The following is a 19459-nucleotide window of genomic DNA, read 5'->3' as shown; positions in this document are numbered from 1 at the left end:
TCAAGAGATGACAAGTAGTAGGGACTTGCAGATGCCACAACCTGCTCCTTTCACCAGACTCAGCATGTACTCCAGTTCTTTGGCTAGGCAGTGTTAAGCTGCCCTCCCGTTACAGTCACTTCAACTAGCCTTGATCTTACTTGATTTTATGAGGCTACTCATCCTTTTAACTGGAGCTATGCAGAAAACCACTTATCTGTGGTGCCAGAAATCCCGTGCCCCTAATTAGGATGTGTTCCCCCACGGAAGTCAGGATGAGGACATTTTCCATGGAAGGTCTAGTTCTTTCACAGACAAAAGGCTCTGCATTCCCACAATCATCCTAACAGTCCTCCACTGCATCTATCTCCATTTCCACTCACCTTTCGTGGGCATGCTTGCCCAGAACTTGGGGGGTGGGGGGTGGGGGGGGTGGGGATCCTGATGACTCAGTAGAAATCTGACAGGTTTCCTGGGCACAGAGGCACTTTCCTGGTCCCAAAGTAGACAAGCACTGCATCTGTAATGCAGAGTGGTCACTTCAGTGCTGGCAATGACCAAAACCTACAAGCTACATTCACTTCTGTTCCCCATTGACAGGTTGAAGCGCTCTGAAACCCAGCACGCCATGGCTACAAATAATGCTGACCATACCCGCTCTTCATATGAAACAACCACATGTAAGACAGTGCGGCGGATCTGGGCACTCTTGATACCTCTGATGCTTTCCAGGAACATCGGATGAGCTACACAGCACCCACGCACAGCAGTTCCGATGAGGTAGGAGGGAAGAGGCACCTCTTCTTTCCCAAGAATGATTCCTGTGGTACAATCCCGCGCAGCTTCAGCTGTGTGACTGCAGAAAAAAACGCAGGAAGCAGGATCGTTATTGCCTGCTGTCATGGTCCACACAGTGGACTCACGATGGTTCGTTTACTATGATCTTGAAGCGCAAAAAATCAAGGTGACCACGCCAAGGGGTTATGCTTCGATCAAACAGCACAACTTTATTGTTTGCCCATAAAGTGGCATGCAATAGATAGTGACAGAAAATGAAGAAAAGGTAAAGTAAAAAGAAAAGGAAAGAGGACTATAGCTACCACCACAGGTCCAAGGTGTCCCTATGTCCCAGGTCCAGGCACCATCCCGCCGGTCCTTCTGATCGTCGTGATCCTTGGTGGGGAAGATCTCCAAAGTTGGGTTTCTAAGGAGCCATCCTTTATGCCAAGCAACACACCTTGCTCCTCCTCTGGCCCATGGATTGTTGCCAATCTCCGCCTTCTTGAGCAAGGTAACCAGTATGTCCAAAGAGGAGTGCCCGAGGCATGGTTTGCCTTAGAGGTGGGTGGCTTCAGACCAGGAGGTGTGGTTTTGTATTATAATGATATTATAATGAAGAAAGTTCACCTGAAGTGCAAGTTTTCTTGTTCGTTGTTACAGCAATGGTTGTGATCCATCTTCTGGACAGCTGTTATGCGGCCTTGTCGTAGTTGTTCCTTCCAGTGCCGGGTGGCAGGGACCAGCATAGTACTCCTCATACCATGCAGTTCTCCTTCCCAGAGTCTTTGGGTCTTGGTGTCCATGAGGACCGCACTCCATCTCCAGGTCTCTGTTAGCAATGTTGAGACAGTATCATTCTCTTTAGACTGACTCTTACAACGACCTAGCCGGCAAAATGTGATATAAACTGTTGGTGAAGAGCTAGTGAATCCTAGCAGCAATTCCTTGGGAAAGAAAAATTCCTCACCAAGTCATCATGGGAGAGGCTGGAAGGCTGGTATCCCCAGCAGCTGCAGGTTTGTTTGGAAGAGAACAGAGGGCCTCAGAGCAGAGGACCATAGCATAGCGTGGCTTGTGTCCTACCCTTGGCTCTTATTTGTGAGAAGGGATATTAAATTCCTAACAGCAATGGAAAAAGCAGTAAGTGAAAGCAGCCTGGCAAGCACTGTGCAACAACAGTAATTCACCACAAATGAAAGAATGGGTCCAAACACAGCAGCACTAATATAGAGATTTTATTTTGACTGTACTGAGTTGTACAGCACATTTTGTTTGTCACAATGCTATCACACTGATTTTAGAGTTTTTGGCCAGCACATTGTGATGCTGAAACTCACAAGAGCTAAAAGCAGTTTGGACTAATGGCCTGAACGGAAGGGCCAGGAGTACCTAGTTTCTGGCTTCCTTACTGCTTGCAGTCATTCCAACATGGGCAAAACAGGAGCAAATCCAGTTTCTTCTGCCAGCCTAACGGTCACTCTTCCATATCTGGCAATGATTGCAAGGTACAAAGCAGGGGAAAATCTGAAGCAAGGTGCCTTCTCTTCCCAAAGCCATATTGGTTGTTCCCAGTATGGAAAAGAAGGAGAGTCCAAGTAAGTACAGCGTCTTCAGATGATGCTAGCTTTGTTTGCACTATTGGGGTTTACAAACCCAGAGGCTGACATCAAAGTGCAGAAAAGGGTCATTATTCTATTCCCTCCAACAGAGATGACAAACCATTAGCAAAAATTTTGGGAGATCACAACAGTGTAAAGTACTTTGCCTCATTAGTAGACCAAATGTCTTCACAGGTCCTCCCCACCACATAAGAAGTCTCAGCTCATGAGATGCAGAATATATCGGACACTGTCATTTAGCTGGAAAGAAAACCTGCACTTCTGCAAAGAAATGCCCCGCTTTCAAACTCTTCTCCCTTGTTAATATCCACAGATTTCTTAGAAAGGAGGCAGGATGGATACTCCCCGAGGAATCTAGGGATTAAAAGCCCCTTTTCTTTCTAAAGCTTACTTTTTTTCTAAACCCAGTTCCTTTTCTTTAGAATGAGCTGGGATTCCTGCTCTCTATTTTAAAGAAGTAGAGAAGCAACTACAAATTGGCAACTCTGAACTCTGACCACTGTACAGGAGACAAAAAGACAAGTCAAATTCAAGAGGCATTTTAGGTAGCGCTGGGGCAAGTCAGAGAGATTGTTTTCACCATGAACAGATGCCACACGTTGTGTTTATCACTGTAGCTTGGCTGTACATGCTGAAGTGAAAAGCAAAGACCATAGTGTCTATGTCAGCCAGTGTCCTTCCCCACCCCCATTTTGGTATCGATGCTTCATTCTCCTTCTTCGGGTTACATTAAGTGCACAGAAATATATAGCAGCATTTGGACTGAAGCCCTTGCATACACCAGACAGTACATTCCAGGAGGTAAAACAACACCTTATGGCCTATACCCTCAAGGTATCGAGTTTTCAGGATAAAGAGCAGTAGGAAGTGGAGAGCTGAGGGCAGAAAAGGGGAGGAGGAGCAACACAGGAACACAAGTTCTGTTTCCATGCCAGGAGAGGATCAGGGTGCCATTCCTGTGTTAGCACCAGGCTGTGATATGACCGCAGACAAAGCAGACGGGCAGAGCAGAAGTGAAAAAGCCAGTCTCCCATCTCCCTGCAGCAGTGGGGTCAGGGGCAAAGTCAAGTGCGTTCACCAATCCCAGCAGAACGTGAAAACGGGCAAAATCTGCTTGGCCCATTTTCAGCTGGAATTAATTTCTCTTCAACACACAAGAGAAAATCAATTAGTGATGGCTAATGAGTCTTGTTCACCAGGCTGATCGCAAATCACACTCATGGAAAAAGAATCTACAGAACTGAGAGACACAGGCTGAGGCCCTTCCAAAGCACGCGGTACCACCTGGAGCCTGCCCTCTTCCTTCTCGTACAGCAGCCTGCCTTTGTAGGGGGAGTTGGTTCTAAACATGCCTTTCTATTGCTATTGCTTTGGGGGTACTTTGCACAGGCAGTAGCTGTGAAAACACTGCTTTCCAGCCCACAAAAGAGAGAGGTTGCAATCCTCTCTTTAGCCCTAGATCATCAAGACTACAATGTGCGGGCCCACCAGTACCAGAGTGGGGACACACACCATACCCTCTAATCTCAGCTCCTCTGCTCCAGACTGATCGTAAGACTGCTGAAGACAGTGCATTCAAGCTTGGTGTTCAAGTGTTGCACCAAAAGCCTTCACAATTACAGTGGAGGCAGAGTCACCCTTCAAACCCATGAGAGAAAAGGCTGGGCTTAGACAGGTCCCTTGTCTGGCATTCAGCTGGAAGCTGTGGTGATGGGTTTCTTCAGATGTTGGCTCATGAGCTCCCTGGCACGAGACACTTGGATGTGGTCATCACAGGAGTTACAAACGAGGACGGGGTTGTACAACTGCTGATCAGGGATGGGTAACTTCAGATGGCAGCAACCAGCACAAAACACATTCCTACAGTTCCTGTCAAGGAGCAAGAAAACCAGTGAAAAGAGACCTGGGAACACCACAGCAAAACTTCAGCAAGCACACAGGATCCAGTTTAGGGATGAGGTACCAGCCTTACTTACGATATATCAACAGGCTTCTTAAAGTATATACTGTGGTCTCCCAGAGCAAGCCAACTGGCTACCACTAAAAAGGTACTAATGGGCATCACTACCTAGGAGAAGGATCACAGGCCTTGGAAAAACAGAAACAATGCAGAATGGAAATCGGCAGGGAATTCAGGCGGCCTGGCAAATAAAGACTTAAAACTTTCTCCTGGGAGCTGGAGGGAAGAAACATTGCAGACAGGCATTTTGTGAGGTTTGTGAGAAACAGGCTGAGAGGAAGAGTGGAACTACAGTGATAGCATAGTTTACCTGCGGTGATGCCTCCGTTTGGCCAGCCAGAATTCACAATCGCAGTTAAAACAATGCAAGGCCATGTGGTCTGCAACCCAACGTGTGACCTAGGGCAGACACCAGTCCTCATCAGCTTTCAGTTTGCAACATGACAACGACCAGGTCTCAGGGCCCCAGTGCAGGCTGAGCTGGCTTTGGACCACAACAGGCTAGCTCAGAGCGAGCCCACCCCACAGGTCCCTTTCTATCGGGCACTGCAGCAGCAGAGGATGCAGAGGATGTGTTAAAGGACAAGGGTGGCTGCTCTCTGCCTTGCTTCCAGATCACACTCTGCTGCCATAACCACCACAGTTAGCTGCAAAGAAACCCTCCCCTGCTGCATTACAACTGCCATAACAGAACACATACCTCAAGTCTCCTTCTTATCAACAGGCTCCCAGCTTGCTTCTGACAGTCTTCACTATGATCAGAACAGAAATCCTCAGTGTCACTGCCATCCGATTCCTTCAAACATGTCTGCAAGAAGAGGTGAAGTCACAAATCCCCTCAGCTGCCTCATTCACACAGCCAAGGACACTCCCCGCTCTGGCCATGCTCAGTGCTTGTGAGGGACACGTGGGTGGCTCCACAGCTCCCCATACGAGGAGGTAAAGCATTCATGACTATGTAGGAGCCACTGCTTGCTCTCAAGATGCAGAGATACCTCCAGGCAGCATGAGGACACGGCACATGGACAGGAGGGGAGCAGGGCTGAGAAAGCATAGGAACAAGCTTAACCACTCAGCCCAAAAGTAAAAGGTTGCAAACTGTGCATTGGAAAGGGCAGTGTGAGGGGGGGCACAGGGACCGCCGCTGCTGGAGCCACACTGCCAGAGTTGGGATGTTAGAGGCAGTTACTTACAAAGTCATCCTGGTAGTCCATCGGTGGCTCGGCCAGAGGGGGAACAGAAATGGCAGATGTCCAGGCGCAGCTGCAGCTCTCTCACCTGCCTGCGCAGCTGCTCCACCTCCTGCTTGTAGCTGGCCTTGATCTGCCACAGCCTGTGCTGAATCATGGCTGTGGGGAAGGGGAGCCCGTCATTGTCCAGATAGAGAGGAGGCACAGGAGAAGGGCATTTTGGTGGCAAGTGCTTGGGACCAGACGCTTGTTTCAGGTGGCAGGGTAGCCATGAATGGCTGGGCTTCCTTGCAGGGCCTGCAAAATGCGTGCCAACGTGGCCAGAGCAGACTGAGGGTTTTGCACCTTCCCTGGCAGCCCACTGGCCACTGAGGCACAGGCCCGGTGCCCACAGAGGTTTTCTGCTCAACCTCTTGCTACAGCAGCCATAGGAGAGGAGGTATCTGGGTGCAGGCTCCCCACTGAGGAGTGATGTCACCATTCCTTGAAAACTGTCCCAGTTGGACCCCAGGAAGAAGAACTCACTGCTTTGGCTCTGGGAAATGGGCTTGCGCCATTGATCTAGGGACTCTCCCCAGCCAGCCAGACTCCTTGCAGGGCGCACTCCTTCCAGCGTCACCTTTGCTGTTGTCTTCATTCAGGCAGTGAATGCCCAGGGCAGGGCTTGGGATGTCATGTCAAGGCCCTTTTGGTGCCAGGGACACCTGGCTGCGAATGTCTTGGCAGGTGGCACTTCTCATGGGGCAGTCTCCTCCATTGGACACCATGCCAGTAGCCTTCAAAGGTTCCCGAGGACAGGTTTCTAACTGGAACTTTCTGGAACTGGTGGAAACCCTGTCAGCGTTTTCTTGTCTGGAAGAATTTGGAGCTGGACATGTGCCATCCAGTTCCTCCGTGTATGTTTCACTCCCCTTTTCTGCCTCCAGAGAGCCTCTGCTTGCTGGCACAGAAGCCCAGCCACTCAGTTGCTTGCTATGTCCTGTGCGCTCAGCATGGCTGCTACAAGCGCTGTTGGCTTGCAGGGGAGCGTTTTCCTCTTGCTCCTCCACCTGCTGTGTCTCTCCTGCACCCACCGCACTGCCCTTCGCTCAAGTGTGGCTCAGCTCCCTCAGCAGCGGCATGCCGGGCTTCCAGGCCCACCCAGACCTCCTGACAGCAGTTATTCAGGTTGGGATCACTAGACATGCGGGTCAGTGGGCTGCTGGAGTCACAAGCCGAGAGGAGGTCATCCATAGATCTTGTCTTTAGTAATCCAGAACCCAAAAGCAAAGCAAATCTCACAACAAACCCCCTGAAACTTCCCTCATTTCAGTCAGAACTGAGGTGAGGGACGGGAAATGTTCCTAATTACGGATCAAAGGGTGGGGGAGGGGCGGTGCAGCAGCATGAGAACAACGCTATAGCGTGGCCTTTGCCATCTGCTTTTTTAGGTGCAGCAGGGAGCTGCACACATTCTTCTCCAAGTGGCTGGGACAAGAGCTACAGAGCTCTTGCTCTCCACAGGAAAGATGAGAACAGGTAAAACAGAGGGACTACAATGAGTGAGGAGGTAAAGGCAGCCTGCGGGTAGGCAGCAACTTGGGCCTGGAGCTCTAAGCTCTTACCTATCCAAACATCTGCCACTGAACTCCTGGCTCTGAGGTCAAGGGTCAGGTAAATGTCCATGCCATCCTGTCCCAGAGGATGTGGCGAGGAAGCTGGGAGATACACTGCTGTCCAGACATGCAGCCCTCGCACATGGCACACTGGATGCAGCACCTGCAACCACCACTTACAATCAGAGATGAACGCAAAAGGAAACCCCTCCAAACACTCCCCACACAGTCCCTGGTGCCTGGCAGATGAAAAGTCTGGAAAACTGGGCCAGGAGCTCTACTGACCTGCTCAGACCCTGGCATATAGAGAAGATTGTGGAAGTTCTTATTGCCAGCCCGTAGGAGGGACCACACGGAGCAGGTACGCTTGTAGATGTTGTGCATCTCTCACTCGCAGGGGCTGTTCCCAAGGAAGGTCCCATAAAGGCAGGAATACGTGTGCTGCACCAGCTTCACCTGCAGCACTAGAAGGGGAACAATTGTCAGGGCCATTGGGAAATGGTGTCTCCTGTCTGAAAGGGAAATGTCTTGCGCTCCTCTGCGGTGGCTCCTGCACTTCCTACCCAGCTGGTGACCCTACTGCTGTCCTTTTCCACACAGAGCAGGACAGAGAAGGGACAGCAACAGGAATCACTTAAAGTGAAAGCAACAGTCAACTCATACCATAACCATCCCTCTATAACCCTAACGTGTATTATTTGATAAGACCGAGATTAATAGCCATTGTTTCCCTAATGTATTTTTTAAAAATGTTTCAGACTCATATTGCTGAGATATGCAAATTAGGCTTTTAATCAAAACAGTGCTGCTGATGGTATCTGAATTCACTGGGCTAGAAAGGGACGTGCAGAAGAAGCAATTGAAAGAAACCAGAGAATATAAACCCTTTGTCACTGTGCAGTCTGTTAGGTCCTCTGAGCCTGCACTGGGAAGGGAGGAAGAAGTTACAAGGAGCTAACAGAAGCCAGCAGTAGTATCACACATACAGACCCAGGTCAAAATAGCACAACTGAAGGGCAGGGCTGGACCCACACAGTGAAGGTACGTCAGGAATGCCAGCAGAAAGTCCCAGCACTACTCAGACACTTGGACATTTTTAAAGAATTCAACTTCTGTCTTCTTTCAGCTACAACACTTTAAAACATCATGGCCTTCCCTCTGCCTCTGCTTGCATCTGGCATGGGATAAAGAGATGTTTGCACGCATATCTCTTACCAAAAAAGCTTCATTAAATTCAAAGAGGCAAGGAAATTGCCAAGAAGCTGATGAACAGCATCCAGCCACTGGAGAAACACTGGGCACTGCTCATTCTGATCTTCCACCTTCTCCTGGTCACCAAACCTGTGACTGAAATCCAGCCAATCTGATTCAACAGGCACCTGGAAGCCCTGTAAATAAAAGAAAAAACTAACTGCTGACACTCTTCTGTAGGCACATAGCAGGATAAGGCAAGGCCCATCTGCCACTCGCGCAAGGTAAACGCAGGCCTTCTGAAGGGCTGGAAAGGAGGCTGCACCTGTGGTTGGTTTGGGAACAAACCTGAATGTCAGAGGTTTCCAAATACAAACTAACAGCTGTTATTTCTATACAAGAAACAGCTTGGAAAATACGCACAATTAGGAGCAGAGAACCAGCTGAACCTTGAACACAAGAGGTTATTTACCACAGTACTTCACCAAGCTGAGCAGAAGAGTGACGTACCATTCATCGAAAACAGGCAGGAAAAGAACATGGAAAACCCCAACACCCACAATTGTAGCTCTGAAACATCACTAAGCTTACTGACAAATGTGACCCTGCTCCTTTCTCTGGAGACTCAGAGACAAAAGCTGCCTTTGAACAGACATGAATGAGCAGCCCAGCACAACCCACACCTCCATGGTCCTGTAGTAAGGGTCCAGAAGAACCTTTGCCAGCGCTACAATCTGCGGAGTCCCGTCCCAGCTGTCTGAGCAATGAACCAGCACTGGACGCCCTTCTCTTTCAGCTGCACTGGAGACTAGCACTGCTGCCTTCAGCATGACAGAAAGGTGCGGCATCCACTTGGTACTCTCCAGGGCTGAAAGCCAGCTAGAAGGTGTGCAAAAAGCAAGAAAACGATTGCTTAGCTCTCCAGTGGGAGGATAAATAAATAAATATACACACATACACTTTAACTGAAGTCTTTTTGGAGTCCACAATGAAAATCAGTCTTTTCTAAAAGATGCTCAAGAGGAGCCAGCCAGCCTAGAATAAGCACAAAGAATTGAACGCCTAACTTCAAATTTTCCTAGATACAACTCTACATTTTACAAACCCTCAAAGGACACACACAACCAAGTGACACTGAGGCAGTGCTGCAACCCCTTCTGGATTACCAGGGGTGAAAATAAGCAGTGTTCAATCACTGTGGGCACATTCCCTCCATTTTCTGAGGTAGAAACCTGGGACAGGAAAAAGGAAAAGGGAGGGAACCCCCTCCAGGACATTGACATATATGATGTCAAACTCAGCTAGAGAAAAGTCACTTACTGGGGTCTGGCACCTGGCTGCAGACAGTACGTAGATACTGCAAAATGTTCCGGATGGAGTCAATGTTGGCCATGCCCATGAATGTGACTTCACACTTTGGGTAATACTCTAAACGCAACAGAGATGCAAACATTCAGAGAGCTGCTGTCACTGCAGCTCTGCCTCCATACACTTAGTATAGCTGTTCCCTCACAGTACCATTTCTGGTCTTCAGCAGTAGGTAGGCAGTTTTTCTAGAAAAGACTTGTGGGCCAGCAGCGATAAATATGGAATAACAGACTGCACGAGCAAGAAGGGGAATGTGGTGCCAGAAACTGAGTACCAAAATGCTGACACCCACACACCCACACACCCCCTGCTGTGCTCTAGGACCCCCTTGACAAATCAGGTTCAAGAGGAAGATGTTCCAGGATGCACTTAGCCCTCTGTACCTTCACATTCGCAGCCACCTCCCTTTGCTCTGTTGGCCACAGCCACAGTGTAGGACCTGGCATCAAGAATCAGCAGCTCCTGAGGAGTTCCTGCGTTCTCCACACCTGAACACATGGTCAGGGATGAGTCTGCAGAGACAGACATGGACTGAGCTCCCAGCACCTCCCTCCCTCCTACAACAGGCCTCCAGTACCCCCCAACACTGGCTGTGAATGAGCCCAGGGACCTGCCCCACACACCGCTGTTAAGGCATGACAGGGCACAGATTATCGACCTGGATATTGGGTTTAAACCTTGCATTGTGACAGCCCTGTTAGCAGCAACAGCAACACTTAGGTGTAAAAAGCACTGACTAATTCATGTTTAGGAGAGCACGGAAGGGAGTGAGCTGTCTCACCGAAGTCAGCATCACAGGCCTCGCTGTCGTCGCTGCTCCCGTTGTGTGGCATGCCACCAGATACCTTTACTCCAGGGTTCAAGGAACAGGCTTTGGCAACAGGTGCCACAAGATACTCGTCATCAGCATTTCGCCAGCACCACCAGCTGATTTCAGGCTGGCTGCAGCGTGCAATCACTGCCCCATTGCACACGTCTGCAAAGGAAGGGAGAGCCTAATGAAGCCTCACCTGGAGAAGTGAGGAACAAGCCCAGCAACCTCTCCTTAGGTACAGTCCGCACCTGTGCAACCCTCCTCACTGCCTTGTCTGCTGCATTTACTCTTGCATTCAAGCACTGAAACAGGGGGCAGGGCATTTCAAATAACCATTATTGAATAACAGCAGCAGCGACACAGAAGCTGTCACTCATGTCACGGCCACGAGGAACACGAGAAGACAGCACAGGAGCGGCTAATGGAGCTGGAGCAGCTGGCAAAATGAGATTGCAGAGGAGTAGGTCGCTGCAGCGGCTGTTGGGAGCAGCCGGTGCCAGTGGATGGTGACAGCTCCGGGGTCAGCTGCAGCTCACTGGGCCTCACCCCAAGGATCGAGGGCTGTGCCCGGGGATCAACTACCACTGAAATGATCGGGGAGTTTCTGCAGCCAGGGGGAAGCTGCCAGTTATTTAGCCTTCACTAAACTATTTTTATTTATAATGATATACAAATATATACTATTATCTATAAATATATAATATATAATATGCATATTATTGTATATAGATATATAAATATCTAAACATTAAACCACAGGGTTTAAATAATTATGGTTGTACTTTGGTAAAGTAATATTTATTTTAATGCTGTTCTGTTCTTCCATTCTCCTCCTTTTTCTTCCTCACTTAAAGTATATACTGGTTGTTAAACCATCTCATTTATCACTTCTAAGCTGGAAAGATTAGCTCACTCCCATCAGACTGGTTAGTTTCTGGGTGGAAGCCTGAGCTGGTGTTTATTAAGAACCCCTAAAATGTGAAAACAGCCTACCCTGGCTGTTGCTTATTGATGCCTGGCAGAAGGCCTGAGGTAGGAATAAGTGTTCTTTTTTCACATGAACACACCAGTCAAGTCATTCACAAGCAGCCTGGAAAGGGAATGGGCCATTAGGTGACAAAGTTGCTGGTGATACAGAATTATCCAGGAGAATCTATGGCTGTCTGGAAAAGGTTGCAAAGGATCTTGTGATAAAAAGAGAGCACAGAATTTAATATAAATATATGTAAAGTATTTACAGATGACCAAAGCATAACCCCAGCTATGACACAGAGCAGTTCAGTACAAATCAGCAGCCAAGCCTCAAAGACTTTGAGGTCACTGTGGAGCTCTCAAATAGCCTCAGCTCAATGCTCAAAAGAAGCAAAACGGTTAAGAATGTGTTAGCAGTTATTTAGAAAAGAGTAAGACAGGAAAAATTATGGCATCACATCTTACGCATCTTCAGAGTGACAAAAATTTCTCACCAATCCATCTCAAAAAGGATAACATAGTACTCAAGCCTCCAGAGAAGGGTGGCAAGGACAATCACAGGTATAGAAGAGCTTTGCTATAGGGACAACTTAAGTAGGAAACAGCTCCCCACCACAAGAGGAGGACAAGAATGGGTGAGAAGCATAAAAGGTCATAAAAGATATAAAAAAGTGCATTTGGAAGATTAGACTTATTTTTCCCTGATAGAAACACAAACAGGTACTGGAATGGTCATGATATATGTTCAACAAGTATTTTCCAGACAACAACAAAACAGACAGTGGACTCACTGCCACAGTGCAATGTGGAAGTATAAATTGGTTCCAAAATACACTGAAGTCATGGAAGGTGGGTCCACCAAGTGACCATGAAACATGACCACACATTCTCCTGAATAGTTGTTGTAGGAAATCTAAGATATTGGCTGCTCCAAAGATGCACCGGGAAAGAATACCTGCATACCTGTCACATTTATTACACTTCCCCAAGATGCTGCTCCCAGTGCCTGGCTCTCCTTGGAGACAGGGTAATAAATTGGACAGCCCCGCACCTCAGTTCTTTACAAGAGTGCTTGCCCCTCCCTATCCCACCACCCCTCATGCAGCACCTCTCTGAAGATGAGCTGGAGTAATAACAAAGATATAGATAAAGCTCCTGACAAACAACATCCAAGTATTTTTCTTTTATTTGTAGGTCAACAGCTCTGAAAAAGTTGCATTGGTGGCAAAGCAGGGGATGTAATGCTCTAGATCCTAAAGCACATACCAGCACACACCTCAACCCATTGCTCAAAGGCTGTTTAGCTGCCAGCGAGGGCTATTAGAAGCACTCCTGAAGGTATCTCTTTCTCATGCTGCCACCCTGTAAGAGGCCCTGCTTTTCCACAGAGGATGACAGTGCCTGCTCATGTTATTTGCTGTAAGGCAGTACACCAAGAAAATGCATCAAGGCTTTGAACTCCTCCTAACAACAGTGCACAGTATCTCAGCAGCAGCTACCACATTTTTCAGGAACAGTCTTGCTTCTCGAAGACAATGTTCCCTTATTCTCCTGAGGCAACTTATCAATAAATGCAGAAAACGTATTATCGTTAGTGACACCTCATAGCCACTAACGATGAAGACTTTAAATTGAAGACTTCCAAAGAAATAATATTCATGTTCAGCCAAGTCAAAATACTGTGAGCTCCTTCTTCTTTCAGTGCTCTCTGCTGCTGTTCTGTTTTGCAAGGACTTACAGAGCAGTCACTCCCAGAAGATCTATTCCTGTCTTCAGGATCACTCAAGTATGGTTAATACAGACAGCAGCAAAGGCTTTGTTTGTACTAGTAAATGAAACTGAGCCCAGGTGTGGACTTAAGCACCAGCCTGTGATCATCCAAGCTTGTTTGTTAGCACACCTACAGGTTTTGGCCTGTGCCAACCAGCACTTACCCAAACAATGCCTAAGCACGTTTTGGGGAAATGCAGGTGGTGTGCCAGGGACTGCTCCCAACAGGCATTTGGATGCAATGGCACTGTTTGGGGTGCAGAAGGTAGAAGGGTTTAGCTGTGTAGGCCACCTGAAGTCAGAGGTAGCCTGCTTAACGTAATACTACAAACACTGCCAAAGAGTCGTATTACATTCAGAAAACTTTGTAGCACAAACTTCTCAGCACTGCAACAAATGCTGGGCAGAGGTTGGCCTTGAGGTAGCCAGTTTCAACAGACATAGTGACATGCCAATAAACACAAGGAGATATGGCCACCACTGATGAGCATGAAGTCACCAGCAAGCAGAAAGTATAGCAGGTGCCAGCAGACAAATCAAAACCGCAACCGAGCTTGCAGTGAGCTTCCAGGTCAGGGAGGCCCCCATAGCTTGACTCTGCGTTCTCCTGTAAACCCACAAACATATGAACCATTTCTGGCCGTTGCTGTGGAACTTTTCTTCAAAGGAAAAAGCTCCTTTCTTGAAAGTGGCATGGCAGAAGGTGCCATAGTGTTTTAACGTATGTGGACAAAATTAATCTTTAGAGAGCCTCAGTTTACTTTTAATTACTCAAGAACCCAAAGCCAGAGTATGCGGTGCATTTGTACTTTATCAGTTGAGCTTTTACTCCCAGATTCGTTTGGAGCACAAGGCTAAAGTGCATCTGATACCATCAGTACATGCCATTTAGCCCATAACAATCATCCAGAAAGCATCAAGTAACCTCTCTCTGGCCATAAAAGTGCTCATCCACAATGCAAAGTCAAACAGCTTAGCTTGAAACAAGAAAAAGCTGAAAGAGGGTTTACACAGCTGTCACCTAAAGGTTCCCAGCTGAGAGGCATGTATACAAGTGCTTTCATTTCTCAAGTCTCAACTAAACTCCTCGCTCACGGGCATGATCTGAAAAGCCTGAGACTGAGCGCTCAGCCATGGTGCTGGAGCAACGCCCACTGGTTTCCCGCCGCTTCCCCGACAGCCACTGCAGCATGAACAAGGCAAGGTGATGCTGAGTGTCTGTGAGGAGCCCTCTTGCTAACATAGTCTCAAGGTCTTCTCAAGGTGGCTGTGTAGACAGAGAGTAATAAGCGGCTGGCATACAATGCCCGTCTGCCTATGCAGTCAGCTAAATAGTTAATTGCATCCTTGGCGTTGTTTTACAAGTGAATTGTGCCTGAAGGCTCCTGCATCTCTGCTGTACTTCACTGAGGACTCAGAGATGGAGACCTGAACTTCTGCTTTCCCTAACAGCTAAATTATACTTTTATAGAAAACTGATAATGTGGTACCTTTGGTGTCATGTTGTATAGATCTGCGACCCAATGAATTCAGAGTTGCTCTCCAAAAGGTCTGAAGTCTACCAGTCTTACGGTTACAGAGTCCCCTACAGGGATGCACACACTCCAGCGGGGTTCTCCACTCTCTCCTGAACTATGAGCGAGGAAGAGGAGGAACTGAGTGTAGGGCTTTTAATTTCTTCCCCTTTCATGCAGCACAAGGCACTCCAGAAGCAGTCATGGCCCTCACGGAGCCTCCTGGCCAAGACTTCAGTCTTGAGGGCAAAGGCTAAAGAGTGCATGAAAGTGAGAGAGACACAGGGGCAAGCACTTGTCCCACCTTGTAACATCACTTGTCGGCATCTTCTAATCTGATCCCAGGCTGCAAAGGGTTGCAGCTCCGCTTGTAAATTACTGGGTACCATTACAGCGATACTATCAAGCAAGGAACAATGTTAGAGCAGCAAAAAGACACGGCTTTGCCCTCAGCTGGGGAGGCACACTGGGACAGTCTCCAGCGCCAGACCATTTTTAGCAAAAGCAATCACAAATACAATTAACTTCTTAGCCGACTTGTCTACAAAGAGGGAAGAGCTCCATACAATAAGCAGCACTCATTATTACTCTGCTGCAGAATTTAGTTCTTCCAGAAGTAATACACTGTTTTGCCAGCATCTAACAGCAAATCATCCAACATGAAGATGCAGAATTAAGGTACCTGTAAGTGCACTGGTTTTGTTTCCTGGCTTTTGTGCTTCCCAAGGTTGTCCTTTGTTGTGCAGCTCTGATACTTTCAATTTTTTTATATATTTGGATATAGTAATTGCTAACACAGAGTCTAAGGCTAGAAATCACAACATATATTTTACAACATGCACACTGGCTGTGTGCACCTATTCCACCACCCTCCCATTTGCTTCAAATATGTCAGTCTCCCTGAAGACACATTTAATGAGAAACCACCCCCCTACCCGGCAAAGCCCTGCTTTATTTGCTGCCTAGCCTCCTGCATCCCCCTGGATAGATTATTTTTGGAAGGCTGACCAGGGAATATTTACCAGCTATTGAATCAACAAAATTCAGCCACATGCAAACATTTCATTCTGTTACCTAAACGGTGTCAGAACTCTCAGAACTCCATCAAAACAGAAGTGATTTGCACTTCAGTATTAAAAGTTATGTCCAGGCCTGAACACCTAGTTGAGAGCTGGGCCACACAGCAGGCTCCTTTGGGCAAAGATTTCTTTTCTAAGCAGCCATTATGCAAGTACCAACCTGTGAAAAAATTTTTAAAACTCAAAGAGAGAGAACCTTGATCTGACATAGTGCTCTTGCTGCATGTCCCGTAGGAGGAAAGTCACCCACATCTTTAGATCTAATGGAAAGTAGGAAAGAAGCAACAAGTGCAAGGTTCTGCATGTGGGCTGGGGCAATACCAAGCACAAGCACAGGCTGGGCAGAGAATGGATGGAGAGCAGCCCTGAGGGGAAGGATTGTGGGGTGTTGGTGGATGAGAAGCTCAACTTGGCCCAGAAACGTGTGCTTGCAGCCCAGAAATCCAACCGTGCCCCGGGCTACATCCCCAGCAGGGCGAGCGAGGGGATTCTCCCCCTCTGCTCTGCTCTGCTCTGGTGAGACCCTCCCTGTGCAGTGCTTGTCTTCTCTGAGGCCCTCAACATAAGAAAGACATGAAGCTGTTGGAACAAGTCCAGAAGAGGCCACCGAGATGCTCAGAGGACTGGAGCCCTCTGCTGTGTAGACAGGCTGAGGGAGCTGGGGTTGTTCAGCCTGGAGAAGAGATGGCTCCAGGGAGACCTTAGAGCAGCTCCCAGTACCTGAAGGGGCTGACAGGAAAGCTGGAGGGGGACTTTTTACAAGGGCCTGTGGCAAGTAAAGGTCCTTAGTAGAGGTCAGAAACCAGCATTGATTTCACTTACAAAAATACATGGTGGTGACACCACAGGCACCGCTGTATGGGTAAAACACAACTTTCAGGTACAGGCAACACACAAGGTGAGAACTAGCAGGGTCAGTCATTCTGGTGGGCAAAGTCTGGATATGTATTTTAGCTGTAGCAGAAGCCCAGTAACCCACAGCAGCGTGAGTAAAACCTTACAGATTTCACAAAAAAGAAAAAATCATGTTTTCGACCAGATGTTTAGCATCGCAACATGTGACTCAACACATTCAGCTTTATAACATCAATTAAGATATGCAATAATCTTCATGGAATCCACTGACCACATCCAAAATTAAACATTAACACAACACAGCTACAGATCGTGACTGATCTGCACCATCCCCTCTCTCTCACCACAGCCTGCAGGGCTGGGGGGCAGGAACACGAAGTGACAAAACACACAGGTGGACAGCTCACACGCAAAACACCTCGTCGCTTCGGCTATAAATCCGCAGCCAGGAAATAAAACCAAACGCATTGCGCTGGGAGCTGAAGCAGCAAGGAGGGCAAAGCGGGGAGAGGAGCAGGAAGGCAAGGCAGGTGGAGCTGGGTAACATGCAGCTGCTCTTCCCTGGAGCAGCTTTCCTTGAGCTGGAGTCACCTCCGCAACTTTTGCAAACTCCCCTTCCGGGACGATCGGCTCCACTTTGACGGGGATCACCCTGATAAAGGCTTTCTGTGCTGCCGACCTCTCCGACTCGACCGCCGCTGCCAGCACCAGCCCTGTATGGTCCAGTGCTGCCTGCAGCGTCACCATGAGCAGCCAGGGCCAGAGGACAGCCAGCTGCAGCTGAGGGCCAGCACTCATGCTACCAGCTGCAGCAGCAGGCTCCAGCCACACATACCGCTCAGGAACAAGTTCTCACCCTGCGGTGGGCTCCGGCCATCGGCGAAGCTCGTCGGCTTGCCCAGCATGCGGTCCCAGCAGCAGGGAGGTGGGAGAGTGGGGACAGAGCGCCTCGGTCACCGCCAGCACTGCTTACCGCACAACTTCTTCAGTCCTTGCCATCACCGTTTCTCTTCCTTGGTGCCACGTGCTCAAAGGCCACTGGGAGCTCAAAGGCATATTTTAAACAAACAAACAAAAAAAATATCCTGAAGTATAAGTCCCTCCTCCAGCAGATAAATCCCAAAAGGTCAGCAGAACAGGTTGCAAGCAAGAAATCAGTTCGGCCCTACAGGAACACTGGGGCACATTAGGAACGTGCCGGTCCCACGGAGATGAGGCCCCGGGAGATCTCCCTACGGACGTGGTGTCCTCGTGTTTCCCACCCAAGGGTTAGGGAGATCGACAGGTTCAAAACATCCATCTCAAATACCCCTGAGAGACACCTCACCTTCTCGCCAGCACTTCTGACCACGTCAGCTCAAGCTCTTCCCCCTGAATGTTACCTGCAGTTACCAGCGACCTTCTCAGAAATTATGCTGGAGGTGTTGCTTGAATGTATGGTGAAAAGGAAGTTTGCTTCAGTACTGTTCTGCAAATCGAGTCGATCCCTTCCATCCTGCTCCATCCTGCCAGAAGTGCTTCTTTCAAGTCTGGAGATCAACTTTACTCTTCTCCGGGCAATCCACGTTCCGAGTCTGACTCCGGGTACAGTTCTTGAGAACAACTAATAAAGCTCGGAGCTTCTCTTCAGAATTTCAAGTTCCCAGGAAATAAAAAGGCTCTCAAAGTATTTGGACGTTTAGATACCACACCAAAGAGGTAGCAAGCAAAAAGTTACAGCATCTCTGGTTTCTCTCGCGCTTTTTCTGTGCACGCCCAAGTTCTGGTATGACCGCTTCCACGCGCACATTAAGAAGATCCCGACTGAAGGCCCCACAAAATAAAATGTAAAGTTCCATCGTCTGCCCAAAGGTCCCATGAAATGTGTCGAGGAGCCTTCTTAATGTAGAGAGCTCAGGCAGAGGCTGTTTTCAGCTAAACCCAAAGTTACGGTGATCGCACAGCCATGAGGAGAAAAAATGGTTTAAAAATTATAAAATAATCTGCAAACCTGTTAGGCAGCGCGTGCCTGCTGGAGTCTGCAGGGGCCGGGGCGGGTGGAAACTGGGCTGTAAATCCTGGGCCAAAGTTATTTCCAGCAGCTTAAGAAAACTGCGTGGGTCTGGTGATGTCTGCTCGCGCTCTTTAAAAAAAACCACCACTACCCCAAAGTCGGTATTTATAATAAAAAAAGGTTAAAAGACAGCAGGCAATCCCTGCGGCGCGCAGGCAGCAGGCAGGCAGGTGCGAGCAGAGCCGAGAGCACTCAGCAGGGTCAAGGGCAGCACCGCCGCAGGCAGCGCTGCGGGGCCGACGCGGCGGAGCGGAGCGGAGCGGAGCGGACTGCCCGCACGCAGCGCGAGCCCAGCGCACCGTCCCCCCGCGCGGCGCCCCCGCTGCCGCGAGCGCCAGGCGCCGGGGGCGGGCGGGCAGCAGCGCCGGGCGCATTGGCAGCGCCGCAACCCCCGCTGCCCCGCCCCGGCACAAGCGCGGCGAAGCCCCCCCGGCCCGACCCCCGGCGCCGGCAGCTGCGGCCGCTCCTCCCCGGGGCCGGCCGGCGCGCTCCTACCCGCGGACACACCGGGAATGTGGAGCAGCCGGAGCCACCGCCCGCCGCTGGGCCGGGACCGCGGGCTCCCCCTCCCGGCCCCGCCGCCCGCCTGCAGCTGAGCGGGACGGCACCGGGGCGCGAGGGGGCAGCGCCGGGGCCGGGGCCGGGGGCCGGTCCCGCCGCTGCCGCGCCCGAGGCGCTGCCGCCGGGAGCTTCGGGCTCAGGCTGGTGCTAGAGGCCCGG

General features: G+C 49.3%; 1 long non-coding RNA gene and 1 pseudogene across 1 annotated transcript; both read right to left on the bottom strand.

Annotated features, from left to right (window-relative positions):
* Positions 1-1979: 1979 nt before the first annotated feature.
* Positions 1980-4824, bottom strand: LOC114014229 (uncharacterized). The gene is made up of 2 exons (XR_003561843.2): positions 4649-4824; positions 1980-4247 (listed from the first exon to the last, which is right to left on the bottom strand). It is a non-coding gene; the product is annotated as an uncharacterized LOC114014229 (long non-coding RNA).
* Positions 4825-4938: 114 nt separating this feature from the next.
* Positions 4939-18998, bottom strand: LOC102045986 (myotubularin-related protein 4-like; annotated as a pseudogene).
* Positions 18999-19459: the final 461 nt, after the last annotated feature.

Source organism: Falco cherrug, chromosome 6 (assembly GCF_023634085.1).
Source record: "Falco cherrug isolate bFalChe1 chromosome 6, bFalChe1.pri, whole genome shotgun sequence".
In the NCBI taxonomy this organism is placed as follows: Eukaryota; Metazoa; Chordata; class Aves; order Falconiformes; family Falconidae; genus Falco; species Falco cherrug.
This window is presented reverse-complemented; position numbering and strand designations above follow the sequence as displayed.